Source organism: Eulemur rufifrons, chromosome 7 (genome assembly GCF_041146395.1).
Source record: "Eulemur rufifrons isolate Redbay chromosome 7, OSU_ERuf_1, whole genome shotgun sequence".
NCBI lineage: Eukaryota > Metazoa > Chordata > Mammalia > Primates > Lemuridae > Eulemur > Eulemur rufifrons.
This window is the reverse complement of record NC_090989.1, coordinates 40,971,435-40,992,081: the sequence shown is the minus strand read 5'-3', so window position 1 is coordinate 40,992,081 and position 20,647 is coordinate 40,971,435. Positions and strand designations below refer to the sequence as shown.

The following is a 20,647-nucleotide window of genomic DNA, read 5'->3' as shown; positions in this document are numbered from 1 at the left end:
AGTCTCTGTTAATTGCCTTGCTACCTGGTGCAAAAAGATGCTTTTCCAAACTTATACAATTCCAGGCCTAGGTGTAGAATCAGTCATTTCTTCAAGAAGCCCTGGTATTTTGAGACACAATTTGGTCACCAGAATTTGCATTGTGACTAGGCTAGTCATTCTTTTCAGGTCTTTTCACTGGATACACTCAATATATACATAGTAGCTACAATTTCCATATATATTATATATTTTTTCACAATGATATTGTTTTTATGTAAACTCTTCTACATTACATTTGTATCTTCTTTCTCTCACATAAAGAATCTTGGTTTTCAAGTACAGAGAAGATATCCTTGCTTCATTCCACATTATACAAAGAATAATCCCAGAATAGTAACATAAATAAAATCATCACCAATAATAATTACTAAAAATGATTTTAAAATTTTATATAGGTTATTCTCTTCTCCCCTCCCCATTTTTTAATTCGTACTGCAATACACTTTCCCCTTTTTGATCCTCCTTTATTCCTGATTTTATAAGTATGTAGTCTCATCACCATCCCATATTTTAATGTCAGTCTAGTCATTTTGGTGATCTGAAGTTTGCTTTCCAGCAGATTCCTCTGAGAAGTGCTCATAGAACAATATTCTCTGAGTTCCTGTGTATTTAAATGTCTGTACCTGTTTTACTTATCATTTTGCTACATATAAAGTTATTATTTCACATATTTTCACCTTGATATGTTAAATATATCTCTTCATTCTTTTTCCGACATGAATCATTGCTGTCGAAAAGCATGAAGATAATACAGTTTTCCCCTGTAAGTTATATGCTCTTTTTGCCCAGATGCCCAAAGGACTTTTTTTCTTTCAAGTCTAAGAGTTTCCCTAAAATATGTGTTGATGTTCTTGAAAATCTCAGTGTATGATGTGCTCTTTCAATAAATTTCAAGTCTTTTTATTCTTTTTTTTTTAATACCCTATACAAGCTTTCTTGAATTATGGTTTTGAGATTTTTTACTTTGGTTTTCTTTTTCAGAGACTCTTATTATGGGGTGTTATCTTCTTACCTTCAGTGTTCCTTTTTTTCCTTTGGCTTTTAATTTTTAACTTTTAACCTTTTATTCTTTAAGGCATTAGTAGGTATGTTTATTTTTTCTTTCTAATGTGATCATTCTCTATATCTAATTCTTTCTTGAGTACTGTCACCTCATTTCTGACTTTTTCTAATTCTGTATGTATGCCATGCATTTATATTTTGTATCACATTTGAATGTCTTCAAACTTGTTTTGAAATAGCAGGTTATAATTTTGATCTGTGTTTTACAGGCATATCAGCTGTCATGCTTTCATTGTCTATACAGATGTTATTCTGCCCCGTATTCTCTTTGTATCTTGATAAGGTTTAATGGGATTTAACCTCAGCATGTTTTTGTGTGTTTGTTTTAACATTAAATTGTTTTCCTGAACTTTTAGAAGGGATCTTGGTTCAAATGACATATTCTAACTTCACAGACCTCCTTCTGCTAGTATTTGTGTATAGCATTAAAAACTATGATGGCTGACTTCCTGAGACTTTCTCGTTCTGTTTTCCTTTCTCACTTTTACCTGGACATACACTTTCCTTTCTTGCTGTTGTCTCTGTCCCGACCAATTTTGATTTTACTCCTGGCAGTTCAATACTCTGTCCTGGAAGGATATCCTGGTTGACCATTTGTAAGAGTTCATAGGGGCTAGACATCTCCAGCACACTAAACCCTAATATAGCCTTTCCACTCACCCATTATAGGAATAGGCAAAACTCCCTCCACTTTTAACTGCTGTTCTCTAACTAACCCACCACACCTTCTTGTTGGCTATTTTGTGGATCCCTGTGCTCAAGCCGTGCAGTTACTTCATTGCTTCTTGCCTCTTCTATTGAACATGCTGATGCCACGAAGGTTTTGTGGCTGTTGATAATTTGTTCCTAACTGCTTATAGTTTGGGGTTCAAAGAAATAGTTTGTGATCTCATTTTGGTATAAATATTGACTCCATGTTTTTTTTATTATTATTTTTGCTTTTCAGTTGTCATTAAATTCTCAGAATTTCAGCACATACTGAGGCAGGAGATTAAGATAAAGAACACAGGTGGCATGGAAAGAACTCAGGTGGCATGAAACTCTAGGAACAAAATTAGGGTTATGGATTAATGAAAACAAAAGCCATGGTCAAGCTACAATTGTACCCGTTGTAAGAACACCTTGCTTGCTCTGGTTTGGGGAAAGTCCCACAGGAGGTGCCTGTGCAGATGGGGGACAAGAGTGTCCTCAAATGACTCTGACTTCATTATACCATCATTACCATAGATTAGCATTGCAGCTTGCCCTTTCCACCCCCATGGGTTTTAGAAGCCGTGACACATCAGGTCCGAACAAATAAAGTAAAAAGCTCCCCCTCCTGATGGATGGGAGGAGACAATATTCTCATTGGCTAGAGGGATGGCAACGCAAGAATGAGAAAATCAGGCCAGGTGCGGTGGCTCATGCCTGTAATTCTAGCACTCTGGGAGGCCGAGGCGGGAGGATCACTCGAGGTCAGGAGTTCAAGACCAGCCTGAGCAAGAGCAAGACCTCGTCTCTATTAAAAATAGAAAGAAATGATTTGGACAGCTAAAAATCTATATAGAAAAAATTAGCCAGGCATGGTGGCACATGCCTGTAGTCCCAGCTACTCGGGAGGCTGAGGCAGAGGGATTGGTTGAGCCGAGGAATTTGAGGTTGCTGTGAGCTGGACTGACGCCACAGCACTCACTCTAGCCTGGGCAACAGAGCGAGACTCTGTCTCAAAAAAAAAAAAAAAAAAAAAGAATGAGGAAGTCAGAAGAAAGTAAAAGGGGAACCCAAAGGGACCCCAGGGCCATTGTCCCCTGGGATGTGTGCCCACTCCTGCCCCCCTTGTGGAGTGCACTATCACTTGCTGATCTGTCTTGACACCCCCCTCCATGTCTGGAGGTATACTTGCTTAATAGAACTCTTTCACTTTGCTCTGCTGCTTGGTATTCGGTTTCAATTCTTTGTCACCAAACACATGAACCAAGGACAATCACTCGCCACTAATAATACTACTTTTAGATATAGATATAGGTACAGTTTCAGCTATAGTTGCAGGTATAGATACAAGTATGGATACAGATACAGACATAAACATACATCAATATGCGTAGATAAAATGACAAGGAGAATATGCACTGAAATGTATATTACTGAGTTGGTAGGATTATGGGTGATTTTTATCTTTGTTTTGATAACAGCTGGGGTTTTTTAAAGTCACACAACAAAAACAAAAACCAAAACTAGTACTTACAGGTTTATGAAAATTACTTTCAACTACTCAGGGATGTGTGGCAATGGCCCCTTTTCAAAGTCACATCAGTATCCAAATCCCAAGCACATCAAATTCAATTACTTCTCTCTGTTCAAGTAGTTGTACTTTTATCTCTTTTTGGGTAAAGAAAATGAGTCACCATTCATTTCCTCCCAACATTGTGGGTTTTGGTATAAATTCCATATGTTTGATTGTGAGTATCCAAGCCCAACTTCTGCTATTCCATTATGAACCTCTTATGTCTCAACAGTGCCTAGCTTTTCTTTTTCAAACATTCTGCAGCTTTAAGACTAATATCTCCAATAGAAAATTACAAAAGCCTATTAGGAGCTATAAAGTCAAGAATTTGACACTCTTTCAGAGTTCTTTTTTGTTCTTTTTTCCCTAGCACAAGGTATCTTCCATTCATTCATGTCCTAGTTTAATCCTGAAGGCTGCAGAATAAGGTTTCCGACTGAGGTGGGGGGTGGGGGGAGGGGATGGGTGTATACTTACATGGGGAGTGCGATGTGCACTGTCTGGGGAATGGACACGCTTGAAGCTCTGCCTCGGGGGGATGGGCGGGACACGGGCAATATATATAACCTGAACTTTTGTACCCCCATAATAAGCTGAAATTAAAAAAAAAAAAAAAGACAATTACCAAGAAGGAAAAACAAAGTGGGTAGTATTTCTAAATATTATCCATTTTCATTTCCATATACAAGTAATTTTCTCTGCATGGTGACATTACCCTTGTCTACAGTTATTGCAATGTTAACTCTAATTTTGGGGGGGCATTAGTTAATCAATTATTAATAACTATTAATTAATGGTTTAAAAATGAACCATTTGGTGATTATCAGACCTCTTCATAGTAATTTAGAGTTCTTATTGCAGTGTCTTTATACCAGTCATCAATTTTATCTGGCTATTGCTGCTCTGAAAGAGCAACTGAGAGAAACAACAGTAACCACTAAGATAACATTTGCATTTTAAGGTTTTTCTCACTTCTCTTGATATTTCAAAAGAATTTCTAAAGCATAAATCCTCTGAAAAAATGTCCCTTTTTCCTCTTTGGGTTCTCCTAGCACCACTACCATCTCCAGCCCCAATATTCCTGTAAGTTTAACCATGTAAGATAATTGGTTTGCAGGCATTAGATGGGATGTGTGAGTGGATGTTCTGGAATTCTCTGCTGGAGAGAAAGCAACTGCAATGGTGCTTTCCTCTAGGCAATACTTCCCATCATGCCTTCAGGGCCACGTTATCTCAAATCTTCTAGGAACTGAAATAGTTGGGGAAAACTCCATCATAATCTCGTCCTGAAATTATGTTCTAATAAGTAAATTTCCTTCTTTATGGCCACCCTTTAGCTAGTTTAGTTTTTGATTAGTTGTTAATGACTGATAATAAAAATCATAGTATGTCAAAAGCTACTCCTACTCCATTGTTTCATCTACTCAGTGGAGTGGTCTTTGAAGAAAACTAAGATGATAAAGTTGCCTTTTAAATGATTTCACTGGTTCATAAACAAAATGGACTTTTTGTTATCACAGAAGAGAATAACAATGTTAAGAGAGGAGGCCCAAAATGGAGTCACTTATGCTAAAGTTTGACATCACCAAACCAATACCTAAGTTGTTTACTTTTAATATCTGACCGTCTGAGAAATCAGGAGAAAGATGAGAGCCAAATCTCCAAACAGGCCAGTTTTCCAAAAAGGCAGGAGATTTACTGCAACCAATCAAAAGGAGTCTAGTAAATCTAAGATAGCATAATAGAGACATCCCCACTGCTTTAACCCATACAGGGAGAGTAGCTGAGGATACCCAATCCAATGTTTGCACTGCTGTTTCTTCTTCTTTTGTAAAATTGCTAAAGCTTCTTTACAAAAGCCAATTGTTGTTTTCCACCTGGTGGAGCTCCTACTATTTTGTAGACTGCATGCTGCCCTCTTCATGAATCACTAGTATAAGCCAATTAGATCTTTAAAACTCAATTTGTTGGAATTTTTTCTTTGACAACAATGATAATATTTATATTTATATAGTAATTCACAATATATTCACATACATACTGCATTTGATTTTTAACTCTATATTCTACTAAATGTCTATCTGAATTCAATATGTAGCCTTCACTAAATGTCACATGCCAGGCACTAAGTTGTACATAATGGGTACAATGAAGTATAAGAAAGAGCTCTCAACAACTCAGTGGAGAAAGAGGCATTATCACTACTCTTTAAAGAGGGAGAAAACAATCTCAAAAAGATTAAGCAATTTTCCAAGGTCACTGGTAGGTAAACTGGCAGCAGAACTGAAGCTAGTATTCACTCTGAGAATATAATTTTATATCAACTACTAATACTGCCCTTGGATCATCTACTCTAATAACATGTCTATATGTTTACATTTTTCTTAACCACAATAAAATCAAAAGTAACACTTCTGGCTGCAGAAAAATCAGCTTTTACTAGAAACCAAATTTTTATGCACATTTGTATCTCTGACATAAAAACGTTTTTATACCACAATCAAATGGACACAAATTACAAGTTCCAAATTGGAAAGCTTCTGTCTATGCTGTGTGTGGGTACTTTGGGGTGCAAAATAGTTGAGGGAAGAGAGAATTTTATCCCTGAACTGAATTTGTTAATCCAAAACTATTCTGGTGCTCATTACCTATTCAGTGACTCACTAGCCTATCAGTCTACTGTAGAAATAAAAGCTGCATTTACTTTTCTTTCTTTAATCTCCCCGTTCTTAATTGCCATATTGACAAAAAAGAAACAGTTGTTTACCTTCCAAATTCTCTGGAGCACCAGCCAAATTAATCTTTTTAAGCAGTGTTTCTTCAGTTCCAGAAACAAGTAGCATGCAAAGTAGCAAGAGGCTCCCTTAAGAGGCAGCAAACACAAAGATGCCTAGACTTTAACCTTGACTGGGAGAGCCTTGCAGGCATTTGCTTCTTACTTTGGAAACAGCCCTGGGGCTGGGGGAAGGACGGTGTGCACAACCAGGGCTGGATTAAGAAGCAGGCCAGCCAGGCAACTCCCCATGGTGTTCATCTACAAGGAAAAGCCTAGTAAATACTGTTGATTGCCTCCCCTTAACCCATGTTCCCTTCTTTCTTGATAACAGGATCCCAATTTGTCTGATTTGGAGTGATGAATCATGATTTGTCTGAACTGATCTTGATATCGCATTTCCTTTGACAGATACTTAACATTCCTAGCCTCCCTTGCAGCTACAGGTAGCTATTTAACCCAATTCTGGAAAATACTATGAAAGAAATAAAATGTTAGAGTAGTGTTGGCTGGCACCACCCTTTCTTCCTTCTTATTTGGGGCACTGCTATGATGCTGTGCCCACAGCCTGGAGGTGAGGAGAAAGGCATTCCAGAGGAAGTGAGACCTCAATGTCAAGTAGAAATGATCAAGGTAAAGAGGGTGGAAAATAGGGTCCAGGAAGAAAGAGTGCTCTATACAAAGGCACAGAGGAGAAAAACAGCATGGAACCTTGAAGAAACTATTGTAAGCCGCGCTAAGGCATTTATATTTTACACTAAAAGCAAATGGAAGCTATTGGAAACTTTTAATCAAGGAAGTGACAGGACTAGATTAACACCTTATAAGGAGAATACATGGGACTTGAATAGAAGACAAGAGAAATATAAACATTACAGTTGTAATAATTTTGATGAGAGAGGAGATGGAGGTCAGAGCAAGGTTAGTGACAGCAGTACAAAAGAGAATTGAATGGAATGTACAGATATTAAAAGGCAGAATAAACAGAAGTCTGTGAGTAAATTAATACAATGAGAAAGTTACCTCCCAGTTTCTGGTTCTGGCAGCCTTGTAGGTATAAGTGATGTCAATCACTGAAAGAGGAAAGACAGGAGGAAGAACAGGTTCAAGGGGAATTTGAGGTGTTTGGGAATTCTCCAAGGACAGATGTAAGTCTGAGACTCAGGAGTGAGATTGGAACTAACACAATAACAGGGGTCAGAAGAAGTTCAATGCATTTTTGGACAACAGGGAGAATTTTGATGTGTCTGGGACAGAATTGTGGAGGAAGCCTGAAATAGCCCATCATTTCCGGTAATAAATTTCAAACATTACTGGGCATAATAAGGCTCACTCGGAGAAACTTTCTACAAGACAGATTCTTGGGCTCCCCACCAGGAGACTTCAATTTAGGATCCCTTCACCCACAGGGATCAAAAATCTGCATTTTAATAGGAATCCTACTATGATGATCATTATGCATGAAGAAGGGAAAGAGGCAAATATAGGGAAGAAATCTGAGAGACAGGAAGGGAATCTAGAGCAATGAGCTGTAATGAAGGAGTAGTAACTTTTCTGAAATTAGAAAAGACTAGCTGTGCCACAATTAGAAGGAAGAGTTATTCTGAATTTTACTTTAGTTATTTAAGCAAGGTTGAGAATATCATCAATTCTATGGGAGAAGTCAGTGAATAGAAGGAAGACATGCATGTTTTCTTGTTTGTTTTCCTAACATTTAGTTGCAATTCACTCATTACTGTTAAATATTTAAGCCCGCTTTTTCAAATGTCCTATACGTAGGGATTTCTCTTATAAACTATTTTTAAGTTCTGTTGATAATACTTCAAAATTATTTTCTTCTTAATCACAAAAAAATTACAAATATAAAAACTCAAAAGGAATTTAGGATTAATATTACAGGTAAATAGCATCCAATTACATATTTCATTATTGAGAAAAGAATATGTAATTGAGAAAAGGACATGCAAAGTAATTATGTAATGAGTTTCAAGAAAAGGGTGCAACTTAAATTTGTCTTCTGATTATAAAAATACTATTCTCACTATTAGGGGGGAAAGCCCTATAAGAATTGCAAAATCAGAATCTAATATCGATTAACTCCATATTCATGAGGTGAAGTCCATGAATGAGGGCATTAAGATCGTATCATGAAGAAGATTATGAGACTCTCTACTTAGAAATAATAAAGTGTATGGAATGTCATTGAGTAAATTTTTAAGAAGCAAAACTCTCTGGTCTCTCTCCTGTGGCTTACGGAATGATAAAACCTGGGGAAAACTGCATGAAAAAAGTGACATAAAGGTGTTATACAGTCCATTTCTTTTTGAGAATTAATTGATTTAAGTCAAGTATATATAGGTGCTAAATTTAAATGACTGAAACTGTAAAAATAAAAGTAAATTTTAAGAGCCCTCTTTGTGCAACAAGACCAAATAATAGTCTCTATGATTTTCATGCTGTAGCAAAGGAAGGAAGGAAAGAAGGAAGGAAGGTAGGAAAGAAAAAAAGAGGGACAATGGTCAGCAGGAGGGAGAGGGGAGATATTATTCTGATAGTATGGAAACTGTGCCAATTATTTATTTCCACCACAAAAATCCAACTTATAGACCCAATTGTCTCTGAAGAAGACATTTGTCAATTTATCTTTCTATTTCCCAGCATAGCCAAACCAATTTGCTGGCTACAATTGTTCTCCTAAGTATTAATATTTTACCATACTATACAGCTCCAGTAAGAAATAGATTTTAATGTTATTCAGTTTGATGAACAATTGGGTACATTATTGTTACGTTCTACTTCCAATTAGTGTTGTGCTCATTTCTGAATGTGTCTTATAACAAAGACTTACCCTTTGGGCAACTTTTTTTAAATGCCAGCCCATTAGAAACTTCCATTATTTGGCCAAGAAACAGTGGTAGGTTACCATGACTTGACACCCCTTGTATCCTGAGTCAAACATACAGGGTCATTCAGATCAGAATGACATTACAACAGCAATTCTACTGGTCTCTCCCTTGTTACAGTCATTATCTTTGGCCATTCAATTTAAATGCATCATTTAGTTTGACAGCAAATTGTATGACAGAGTAAAAGAGACCTTCGTGGTGAAAAAAAACTTCCCTAAGTAAAACTGATTTAACATCAAATAACTTCAAGGTTAACTCTGCACAATCAGTTGCCACCTTGCCATATCTCCTTTACCGAGAAGAATGCTGTCATAGCTAAACTGGGCCATTTAACCTTGAGGGTTAGAGAAACGAATGGATTTGCTGCAAATATCTTTAGGTCATCTGTACAGAAAATGCAAAAATTATAAAACAAAACAAAATAAAACCTAATTCATTTGCAAAAATGTATTTCAAACATAGAAAATAGAGTCAAGCAGTAGTTAGGATTTTAAACTTACCCGTAAGAGCATAGGCTTTGAAGTCACACAGACTTGAGCTTAAATCCAGGTTTTGTCACTTACAAAGTGCATAATCTTGAAGGGAAAAATGATGTATGACTATTTTCCTCTGTAAAATTGAAATTGTAATACCTATTCACAATTACTTCTAGGGATTAAGTAAAATAAAACTCTACCTAACACTGAAAATAGTAAATAAGGAAGTAGTTTTAATTAGTGGCATGGTTGTTATATAACTAATCAGAGAAATGATAACCCCTAAATAATAGTAATGTGTAAGATTAAATTTAAGGAATAGGTGATTACTTCCATATCTTTCCCAGTTGGTATATAAATACAGATGTGTCTTTAGTCAACATCAATTCTTGTCTATTTCCATTTCTTCTCCTTTAAAATTGGAGTATGTAATGCAAATTTCCAAAACAAATAAAGGAAAATCCCATATACATATATATACACACACACGTGATTTCTTACAAATTGAGCTGTTGTGTTAGCATTAATCTATAGCTTAAATTTTAAGAGCACACAACTAAATATCACAGCTTAATTTCTTCCATTAAGAATTTATCCCTTACCTTAATAAACCATTGTAGGGGTGAGGGGAGACTTGTCTTTTCCCAAAGAAAGTTTGCTAAAAGCCCAACTGACAATTAAGGCAGATTAATAAGAGAAAGGTTTATTCACCATGTGCATGGGAGAATCCCAGAATGATAACTAAATATCCCAATGGAATCCAGATTTTTTTATACACATCTTTTAAAGGAAAGGGTGGAAAATGAGGAGTACAGGTATTAAATAATTCTGTTCAGGGGTGATGAATGGTACTGGGGAGGACAAATGGATGGGGGAAACAGATTGACTTGTAAATTAACCTGAGAGATAGGTATTGTGCTTAAAATAATTTTCGCCAAGTCTGGTTCCATTCTTGATCTTCTTTGTTCCTGCAATATATTAAGATAACGGGGAGAGGAAGGGAAGTCAATTGCCTGTTTGATCTTTTGATCAGGTAAGTCCGGTTTATGCAGATAGAGGGAAAGCTCCTTCCAATGCCTTTTTATCTGGAAAGGCCTTAATTCAAAATACCAAGGAGTCATATTTTGAGTTGAAATTTCCTGAGCTCCTTCATCATTGTTTTCGAAATATCTGGAACACTTAACATATCCGTAACTATCAGACAGTCATATTTCAGTGTAAGTGAATGAGGTGTTTCCACTGTCTTGTGGAGAACAGGGGAGGGCCGCCCAAAGTGACACAAAACATCAATAAAACAGCCTGAGTGAGGTTGGTACCTTAGTAAGCACTAAAATAGTGTTGCCAACAGACTTGTAAGTGGGAAGAAAGAGAATATATATATATAATTTCACAGTTCTGCCTAGAGGTTTCATAAGCTTGGGCTATAGTAAAATCTTTATGTGCTTGAAACGTGTAAAGTATTATATTCACAGAAGGTGTGAGCAAATCTGAAATCTGCACTGAGTCTGTTGAGGACCAAGATACCACCCTCCATGAGACACCTCATAATTGAGGATGCCCCTCTGAGCCATTTAGGGACACATGGCAGAACTGGCATCATCTGTAATTTCTTACTAATCCTTTCTTTGTCCAATCTATTAATAGTTAAATTTAGTAGATTAAATGATTCAGTGGTCTCTTTGTGGTTAATTCAGTCTTTCTCAGGTTATAGCTCAGTTCTTCAGATTCCTCTGTTTCTCCCTAGGCTACTTTCTAAGATGCTGTATTGCAGGAGTGGGCAAACTTTATCTGTAAAGGGCCAGACAGTATATTTTAGTCTTTATTAGCCATATAGTCTCTATTGCAACTATTCAACTCTGCTGTTGTGGTGGGAAAGCAACCATAGGTGTGACTATGTTCCAATAAAACTTTATTTATGGATACTTTACATGAAATTTGATTTTCCTATAATATTCAAGTGTCACAAAATATTTTGATTCTTTTTCAACCATTTAAAAATGTAGAAACCATTCTTAGCTTACAGGACCTACAAAAACAGGCAGCAGGAACTATTTAGCCTGTAGAAGACAATTTGCTGACTCCTGGTACGTTGTGTTCTGAGTGGGGACAGTTAGGGGACCTTGGTCCCTGGGAGTGGGATATTCTTGAGCTAATCTTTGGGCATGTTAGTTGGTGACAATTTACCCAGAGTGAGCCTATTTGTTGTGTAGTTATACCCCTATGATCCTAAATTTCTCAGCTTGGTCCAGTCCCTTACCCCTCCAAGCTCACACAGCTTCCCCTCTGCTCCCTGCTTCTGCAGACCACTTTGAGTCTCTGCCTTGTCTTCCACCTTGTCCTCATTCTCAGGTTGTTTCCAGCACAATGGGACCTTAAACCAGTGTCTGTGTGCTCTGGAACTGAAGGGAGCAGCATGCACATGTAAATGAGATCCACCCTCCACTGGACCTAACCACCCACTCTCTTAACTGCCGGTTTGGGGCACCTTGGCCAGAGAAGCTCTGGAATATCACTTTCTTGCTGGGAAATCAAATGCTGATCAAGGCAGCAGCCCCTCTGCCCTAGTTTTTCTGTCTACCTGTGTAATGAACTTCCTCCCCACTCTGGGGCTTTGAAGCATGAGAAGTAGCTTACAAATTCTATTACCTGGGTTGCCAACATCATATTCTCCTCCTTTCAGGGAGAGCATTGTCCTTCTCTCTTTCCCAGATGCCACAAAAGTAGACAGCTTGCAAAGAAAAATCAGTTTATTAATAAGGAAAATACTTTAGCAAGTATTAAAAATATTACACTCTTAATATGTAGGTTTCCACAGGCAGAAATGAGGAGGTTGAAAATTCTAGTGAAAGGGAACAATATAACCAAAGAAGAAAGCAAAGATAAAACTGTCCACAGACACACTGCTTTCATTCAAAAGCATAATGCTTATTTTGTGATTTGGTACAGAAACCATTCTAGGATAAAGAGCCAATTTACAATGAGGCAAAATAACCTTTATGCTAATTACTAACAGGGCTTTTTCAAGATAGCATTGTGTTCATAAAGTATATTTACCAGGAGAAAAGTACTTCATCTTTTTACGCTGAGTTGGAAAATATTTTATAGTTTATCGTATGCAAACTTATGATATAGCAGCATTTTTGATAGTGGATTTTGTAATGAAAAAGGACAAAATCCATGTTGAAAAATTTTGTTAGTAAAATAGCTGTATTTCATTTGACCACAAATTATTAAATAAAACTAGAAAAGAATCTGGTGATAGTTTAGTAAATACTCATATATTTACTAAATTATCATTCAACAAATATGTGTTGAGCACTTACCATATAACAAGCACCATTGCTGGGCCAGGTATAATGTAGTGAACAAAACAAGTGCCAGAAAGATAATAAACAAGATAAATATATGTAAATAAGTGATGTGTGCTGAAAAGAAATTATAAGACAAGGAGGGACCCTGTAAAATGTGAAGTTAGGTGTTGAAATTTTAGATAAAATGGCCAGGGAAATCCAGGACTTTAGAATAAAGATCTGAAGTAAGTCGGGGAACTAATCATACCAATATCAAAGGGAAGAACACTCTATTGAATGTTCGTTGAGAGTAGCAAAGAGTCCTTGCCTTAAGAGTATGTTGGATAGGTTTGAGAAACAGTACAGAAGCCAGAGTTGCTGAGGTCCCCAGAGGAAGGAATGAGGATTGAGAGGTGATGTGGGGTCAGATCACGTGGAGAGAGGTCATAATAAGGATTTTGACTTTTACCTGAGTTTTAAAGCCATGGAAACATTTTGTACAAAGGAGAGATCTGGTCTGATTATAATTCAAAAGGATCACTCTGGCCCACCTTGTTGATAATAGGATTGTCTTAGTGCCTTTAGGCTGCTATAACAAAATACCATAGACTACTGTAGCTTATAAACAATAGAAATTTATTTCTTATTGTTCCAGAGGTTGGAAATTCCAAGATCAAGGGCATCCTCTGATTTAGTTTCTAGTGAGGGCCCACTCTCTGGTTCATAGACAGCACCTTCTAATTTTTCCTCATGTGGTGAAATGGGCAAATTAGCTCTCTGGGTTCTCTTTTATAAAAGTGCTAGTAAAAAAGGTCTTCGCCCTCATAACCTAATCACTGCCCAAAGGTCCTACCTCCTAATACCATCCATAAGGGTTAAAATTTCAACATATAAATTTGGGGGGAACATAATCCTTAATTCCTTTGCAAGGCTGTAGGAGAGCAAGGTTAGAAAGAGAGGCCAGTTGGGAGGCTGTTACAATAATCAAGGCAAGAGATGATGGTGGCTTAGACCTGGTGGACAACAGTCTATGTGATGAGAATAGTGAGATTGATTATGTTAAAGGAAGAGCTAATAAGTTTCCCTGAGGACTTGGACATGAGGTCCAAGAGAAAAGGAGTAGTCGAGAATGGCACTAGGTTTTTTGGCCCAAGAAACTGGAAATGGAATATTGTCATTTACTAAAAAAAAAAAAAAAAAAAAAAAAAAAAAAAAAAAAAACTGATGGAGGCATTGGCTTGGGGGAGAATATAGGAGTATAAGTTTGAACATGTTAAGGTTTAGAAGCCAACTAACCATCTACATACAGAGGTCAAGGAGGCAGTTGGAGCTAAGGAGAGAAGTATGGGCCAGATATATATATAAATATGTGAGTCATTACTATACAGAACAAATTTATAGCCTGAAAACTGAGTAAGATTAATGGAGGAGAAACCACAGATTAAGCAGATGTAAACAAAAAGGTAGAAGGAAAACTAAATGAGTGGAGTGTGGTGGAAATCAAGCAAAGATAGTATTTCAAGAAGTAGAGTTGCTGAGACTAGGTATCTATGTGCTGAAGTCGTGATGACCTCATGGTTTACTTCTCCTTTATGCCTTCTTTGTATTAGCCGATGTCCATTATAGCTGGTTATGTCTGATGATTCACTGAATGAGTAAAAGTACCTGAGCACCAGAGCTGATAATAATATATAAATGAGTTGGTTATCAAGACAATTTGCTACTATAAATGTTTTAGATTAAGCCATTCAATACTATTGAACAAATACTTATTAAGTTGCTACAATTTTCAAGATCCCTGGCAATCAGAAAGATTGAAAGATATTCGTCCATCATCCTCCAGGAACTCACAGTACAAAAGGATTTATTAAAGCTGACAAATAACTTAAATGCAAACTACTATGGTTTAAATGTCCCCCCCAAAACTCATGTTGAAATGTAATTGCCATTGTGATGGTGTTAAGAGGTGGGACCTTTGGGAGGTATTTAGGTCATGAAAGCTCTACCCTCATGAATGGATTAATGCCATTACCATGGAAATTCGGCCCCCTTTTCCTTTCTCTGTCTCACACACTCTTGCCCTCGCTCACCCTCTCTTACCATGTGATGCCTCTTGCCATGCTATGATGCAGCAAGGAAGACCTCATTAGATACAGCCTCTCGATCTTGGACTTCCCGAGAACCCCCAGCCCCAGAACCAAGTAAATCTTCTTTCTTTATAACTTACCCCATCTGTTCTGGTTATAGCACCAGAAAATGGACGAAGACACAAACTATAATGGGTATGAATCTCATTCCACAAAACTCAAATGGGCAAGAAGAAGAAATTTGTTTGTTTTCCTATATTTCAACTTTATTATGGATTTTTGGTCCCCATTTGATCAAAATTAAATCTTAAGTCAAGATCATCTCCTTTTTTCAGGGCTGTTATCATAAATCTAGGGTTCTTAGGTGATGCCTCAATAGAAAAGAATGGGGGGATGGTATTTCTCCCTGCTCATGAGCTCTTTCTGCTGCATCCTCTGAAATATACATGTTCTCATCTAATACTCAGTCACTGACCCATCTAGGTTGTCCCCAAGTTTTCCCTTGCTCCCTCCTATAGAAACTCTCCAGGTCTAGTTCACTCTCTGTGCATGTTTGCAGCCTCTCACAGGCACAAGAAAAAACTAGCTGCTCTACCTTGCCACAGGGGTTGTAAGAAATTCTGTGAGGCTGCTCCAGGGTCTCTCATATTAGACATGCAACTCTAGCTGTCCTTCTGCTCCCATGTGATGCTGGGAGCCAGGGGGAGGTCTGGATCTTGGGATGTTCTTGGGTACTCCCAGGGAAAGAGAGAATGGATCTTGCTCTCAGATCTGGGATCTGTCTATGCCTCCCTAGTTTTCAAGCAAGTGTGGAGGAGCAGAACACAGGGGCCTTACCATATATAAACTTTCTTGCTTATCCTCTGATTATCTCTTTTTTCCTCTCAGTCCAAGTAAATGTTATTGAATCACTGAGCATGGGAAATACTGATTCTCTCTGATCATGTGTTTTTCCAATTTCACTATTTGTTTGTTTATTTGTTTATTTTAACCTTAAGCTTTAAAAATTCCAAAGGCCTTTCTCCCAACTAGGAGTTTTAAAGATCTTTTCAAAAGTTTTTTCTTCTTTTCTCTGTTTGTGTCTGACCTTGATTATATCTATTCACTGAAATATAAATGTGAAATATTTCTGCTGCTTTCTATAGAAGAAACCTATACAGAACTACAGTTTATATCTCAAAGTATTAGCCTGCTACATTTTCCCCCAGTAAATATTTGCATTCTTTATTTTAAAAAATAAAACAACTTCTCATTTCAAAGTCTATTCCATGCTAAGAAGTTCAGGCCTTACTAAAATTTCTTTCTACAGAACCTTAGCTCCTGCATACAAACATTCAATGGTATTATCTTAGTCTGTTTTGTGCTGCTATAACAAAATATCACAGACTGGATAATTTTAATGGACAGAAATTTGTTTCTCACAGTTCTGGAGGCTGAGAAGTCCAAGATCAAAATGCAGGCATCTGGCGAGGACTTTCTTGCTGCACCATAACATAGAAGAAGGAAAAAGAGAGGGTAAGAGAGAGAGAAAAAGAGGCCAAATTTTTCTCTTTATAATACAGCCATTTCCTTCCACAATAACAAATTCACTCCCAGGATTTACCACTGCACGGAGGAGCGACTGTACAAGGGCCGGCGAGGCCGGGGCGCCTTCCTCAACAGCCAGCGGCTCCAGGTCTCCAGAGAGACAGACCTCTCCAAGGCCTTGGTTCTGACGGAAATCGGCCCCAAGCGTGACCCTGCCACTCTGAAACTGTTCCTGAGCAACAGGGAGCGGCTGCTCCACGCCAAGGCTCACGGGGTCCGAGTGATTGGAGGCTCCACCTTGGCGCTCTGCCACCTGGCCTCGGGGCCGCCAACGCGTACTACCAGTTTGGCCTGCACTGCTGGGACCTGGCAGCCGCCACAGTCATCATCAGAGAAGCAGGCGGCATCGTGATGGACACTTCGGGTGGACCCCTCGACCTCATGTCCTGCAGAGTGGTTGCTGCTGGCACCGGAGAGATGGCGATGCTCATAGCTCAGGCCTTGCAGACTATTAACTATGGGCGGGACGATGAGAAGTGACAGTGGCGGACAGCAGAGCAACTCCGAAGGCTTCCATGGGGTGTTGCTGCGGGGCTCCCTGGGGAGCGGGTGGCCCCCGCAGCCTGCGCTCCTGGCCAGCGTCTCAGGCTTTGCTCCCTGCTACCCCAAAGGGAAATGTCCTGCTAAAGTGTGCGGCGAGCCTTTTAAATCCACTTCTCTTTCACGGGGGAAAAAAAAAAGTGGATAATTTTTTTTGTTATTAGTCCACTCATGAGGGCAGAGCCCTCATGGCCTAATCACTTCTCAAAGGCCCCACCTCTTAACACTGTTATAATAGCAATTAAATTTCAACATGAGTTTGGTAAGAGACAAACATTCCAACCACAGCAGCTACTGTTTTCAACAGGCCCTCCAAGATTGAGTGGGAAGCTTGGAAGTTGGGTGAAGTTTTCACCTCAGTCTATTGGGTTTCCACTCACTGTCTGAGGAGTATTTCTTCATTCTCAAAAATTATTTTATTTCCTTCTATCTACAGGAACTGCGTCATGAGTATAGGTAGAGGTTCTCTATCCTACTATCACTATAGTTACCTGAGTCTAGCCCCTAAGAAACTTCACATTCTGATACAATGATGGCTCTGAATTGTTTTTGCTGAATGTCAGCAATGATATAAACTGGTGCCCTCCTCAATCCCTATCTATGTCTTCTTTCTACTAAAGTAGAAAGTCAGCTGCCTTACTCAAGAAAGAAAGTGAATTCTGTCTAGGTTCTTACAGGACCATAGTTGTCTCAGTGACTCTTCTGCTCTGGCTCCCTCCTGCAAATACTCAAGCCTACCTTAGTTTCCACATACCTGGTGGTGAACGGGTTCTCTTTACAGGTAAGAGTCCACCTGCAGATTGCTTTTCTTATAGGCAAGACAGAAAAGAAGGAAAGAAGGAAGGATGGAAAGAAGGAAGAAAGGAAGGAAGGAAGGAGAAAATGTTTTCCCTACAGGACTGAGATCTAATTTCCCACAATTATTGGGAATTAAAGGGCTTCTATAATTCACTAGCAGAAATTATTTTACATGTTAAAAGAATCCAGTTAAAACTTTACTTCTATAGCCGGTATGCTGTTTTCAATTTCTTAGCTATGTTCTCTTTTACTAAAAAATAAAAGAGCACAGTAGCTGAAAATTAAACTAGAGTGAAATAGGTAAAAATAGTATACTTTAAAAATCTATTTTGTTTATGGAAAAATGTCTTCTGAAAGGGCACATTGATCTTTATTTTATTTTATATATCTAAAAATTATTCAATTCTAGGGTTATGAAATTTGAAAATTCTTTGATTCTAATTAATCAGAACGTTTCTTTTATTTAGTCCTGGAAACCCATAAAAAGTTATTAGCTGTCAGCAGCTTTAATGCCAGTGTATTAGGGGCCCTGACTCAGAGCCTGCTGATAGTTATTGTGAAGGCTGAAAGGTTAACAAGAATGGGCTGCTACCAACCGCCTTGCCAGGTGTTTTTCCCTGCAGTTAATGGACTTGAGCCAATTGAAATTATTACTCTAGAACAAGTCACAGACACTTTTAATCTTCACATAAAAACATTGCTAGAAAAAAAAGAGCTGGGATTTGTATTGTTGCTTTTCACCATCGTCAAATTTGGAACAATTAAAATAAACTATAGTTAATCTTCTATTTGTAAATGAAGGTTTGACAACTCCAAAAAGAAAGAAGGAACCCTTTTAAAATAATATGCATGTATAACATGTTCCATTAAAATAATAACAGTCCCTTCAATGAAACAATGCCTTGTAAAACCTCACACTTTTTTTTTTTTTCCGAGGCATAGTGGCTAAGTGCTACGTAGGTATTAACATGTCTAAATTCTTTTAATTGCCGGGCTTATAAATCTGAACAATTGTAATGAAATAATCAGAATCAACCAGATGGAATCGGAGCCAATCACCATGGGTATTTGAGAAGTGCATGCTGTTTGTGGGTATTGAATATGTACTTATCCAATCCAAAATGAAGCAGATGGCACAGCAAACAGGTAAGCATTTGCTTTATCTTCCAGATATTGTGGTTCACTGATTATCTCTATTTATTTTAGGAACTTCAGAACATCTGTAAAAATCAGATGAAAGACAAACAGGTGACTGAGAAAGACTTGAATAAAATGTGGAGTTTTAGAGCTTTCACACTGTCAGATGAGGACAGAGGGATCCTTAACCTCTGCCAAGCTTTAGGAAGCACACAGAATTTTAGGTAGCAGCATTTAAAATTAAATACTTAGCTGAAGAAAATACAAAGAAAGGAAATCTTTAATTGTATAAAATCCAAAATTAAATAAGTAGGAACAAGACTAAGGGGAATAGAAATGGACTGGGCATAATAGAAGTGAAAATTGCTCATGCCCACTCTAACATTAATGTGCTTATCCAATGCCAACATCTTGGGTTCTAAATACCATTCTCCCCCTAAGGGAGCTTGAGTTCCTTCAAGAAATGGCAGAGGCAAGGAAAACACTGGTGCATTTAAATGTTTTTATAATTTTAGAAAGCAAAAAGTACTCAAAGAATAATGGGGACATAAAAAAGCATCAAGCTTGGAAGAGCCAATTGGCCAAATTTGGGACAATTTCAGCACTGAAGAAACAGAAAATAATAAATTATAACACACTGTGTTTTTAAAAGTCAACAGTATGTATAGGTGGTAGGCAGAGGAAAAGTTCTTCTTAACAAAAGGATGCCAGCTACTATATGTAGAACGAATGATACAATTAGAAAATCTTCATTTTGCAAGCAACAATATAAGAATTGATTTAGACAAGAATAATCAGATAATGATAAAAAAAAAAAACATGGAGTGAAAGGATCCCCACTTTCTTAAAGTTTTACCGAAAAGATTATCTATGGATTATTATGAAGAGAAAAGGATACTTTTGCAAGAGTGGCAGCATCTTAACCAAGGGATCAAGGAAACGCTCACCAGTACCAGGACAAATTAACATCGTGTACCTGCAGCTATGATGCAATGGAAAGTCACATTACCGCATAAGGCCATGTCATATTCCTGCAAAAAATATTTAATTTCAAAATAATAATGAGAGAATAAACATGTCCAAATTATAGAACATTTTACAGAACAGTTGACCTGGATTTGTCAAAGTTGTCAAGTCATGAAAGACCAAAAAACTAAACAAACAAGCAAAAAGAGGTGGTTATAGATTAAAGGAAACTAAGGAGACACAACAGCTAATTGCAAATTGTGATCCTTGATTAGATCCTAAAAAGTGAAATAACTAAAAACCATATTAACACAACCATAAAGGACATACATGAAACAACTGGAGAAGTTTGAATAGAATTGTATTTTTTTTTTTTTTTTTTTTGAGACAGAGTCTCACTCTGTTGCCCAGGCTAGAGTGAGTGCCGTGGCGTCAGCCTAGCTCACAGCAACCTCAAACTCCTGAGCTCAAGCGATCCTCCTGTCTCAGCCTCCCGAGTAGCTGGGACTACAGGCATGCACCACCATGCCCGGCTAATTTTTTTTCTATATATATTTTTAGCTATCCATATAATTTCTTTCTATTTTTAGTAGAGATGGGGTCTCGCTCTTGCTCAGGCTGGTCTCGAACTTCTGAGCTCAAACGATCCGCCCACCTCGGCCTCCCAGAGTGCTATAGAATTGTATTTTAGATATTATTATTGAGATGACATTCAACTTT

General features: G+C 37.7%; 1 pseudogene; it reads left to right on the top strand.

Annotated features, from left to right (window-relative positions):
* The window catches only part of LOC138385702 (inositol monophosphatase 2 pseudogene), a 133,735-nt pseudogene extending 116,601 nt beyond the window's left edge, over window positions 1-17,134 (top strand).
* The last annotated feature ends 3,513 nt before the right edge of the window (window positions 17,135-20,647 follow it).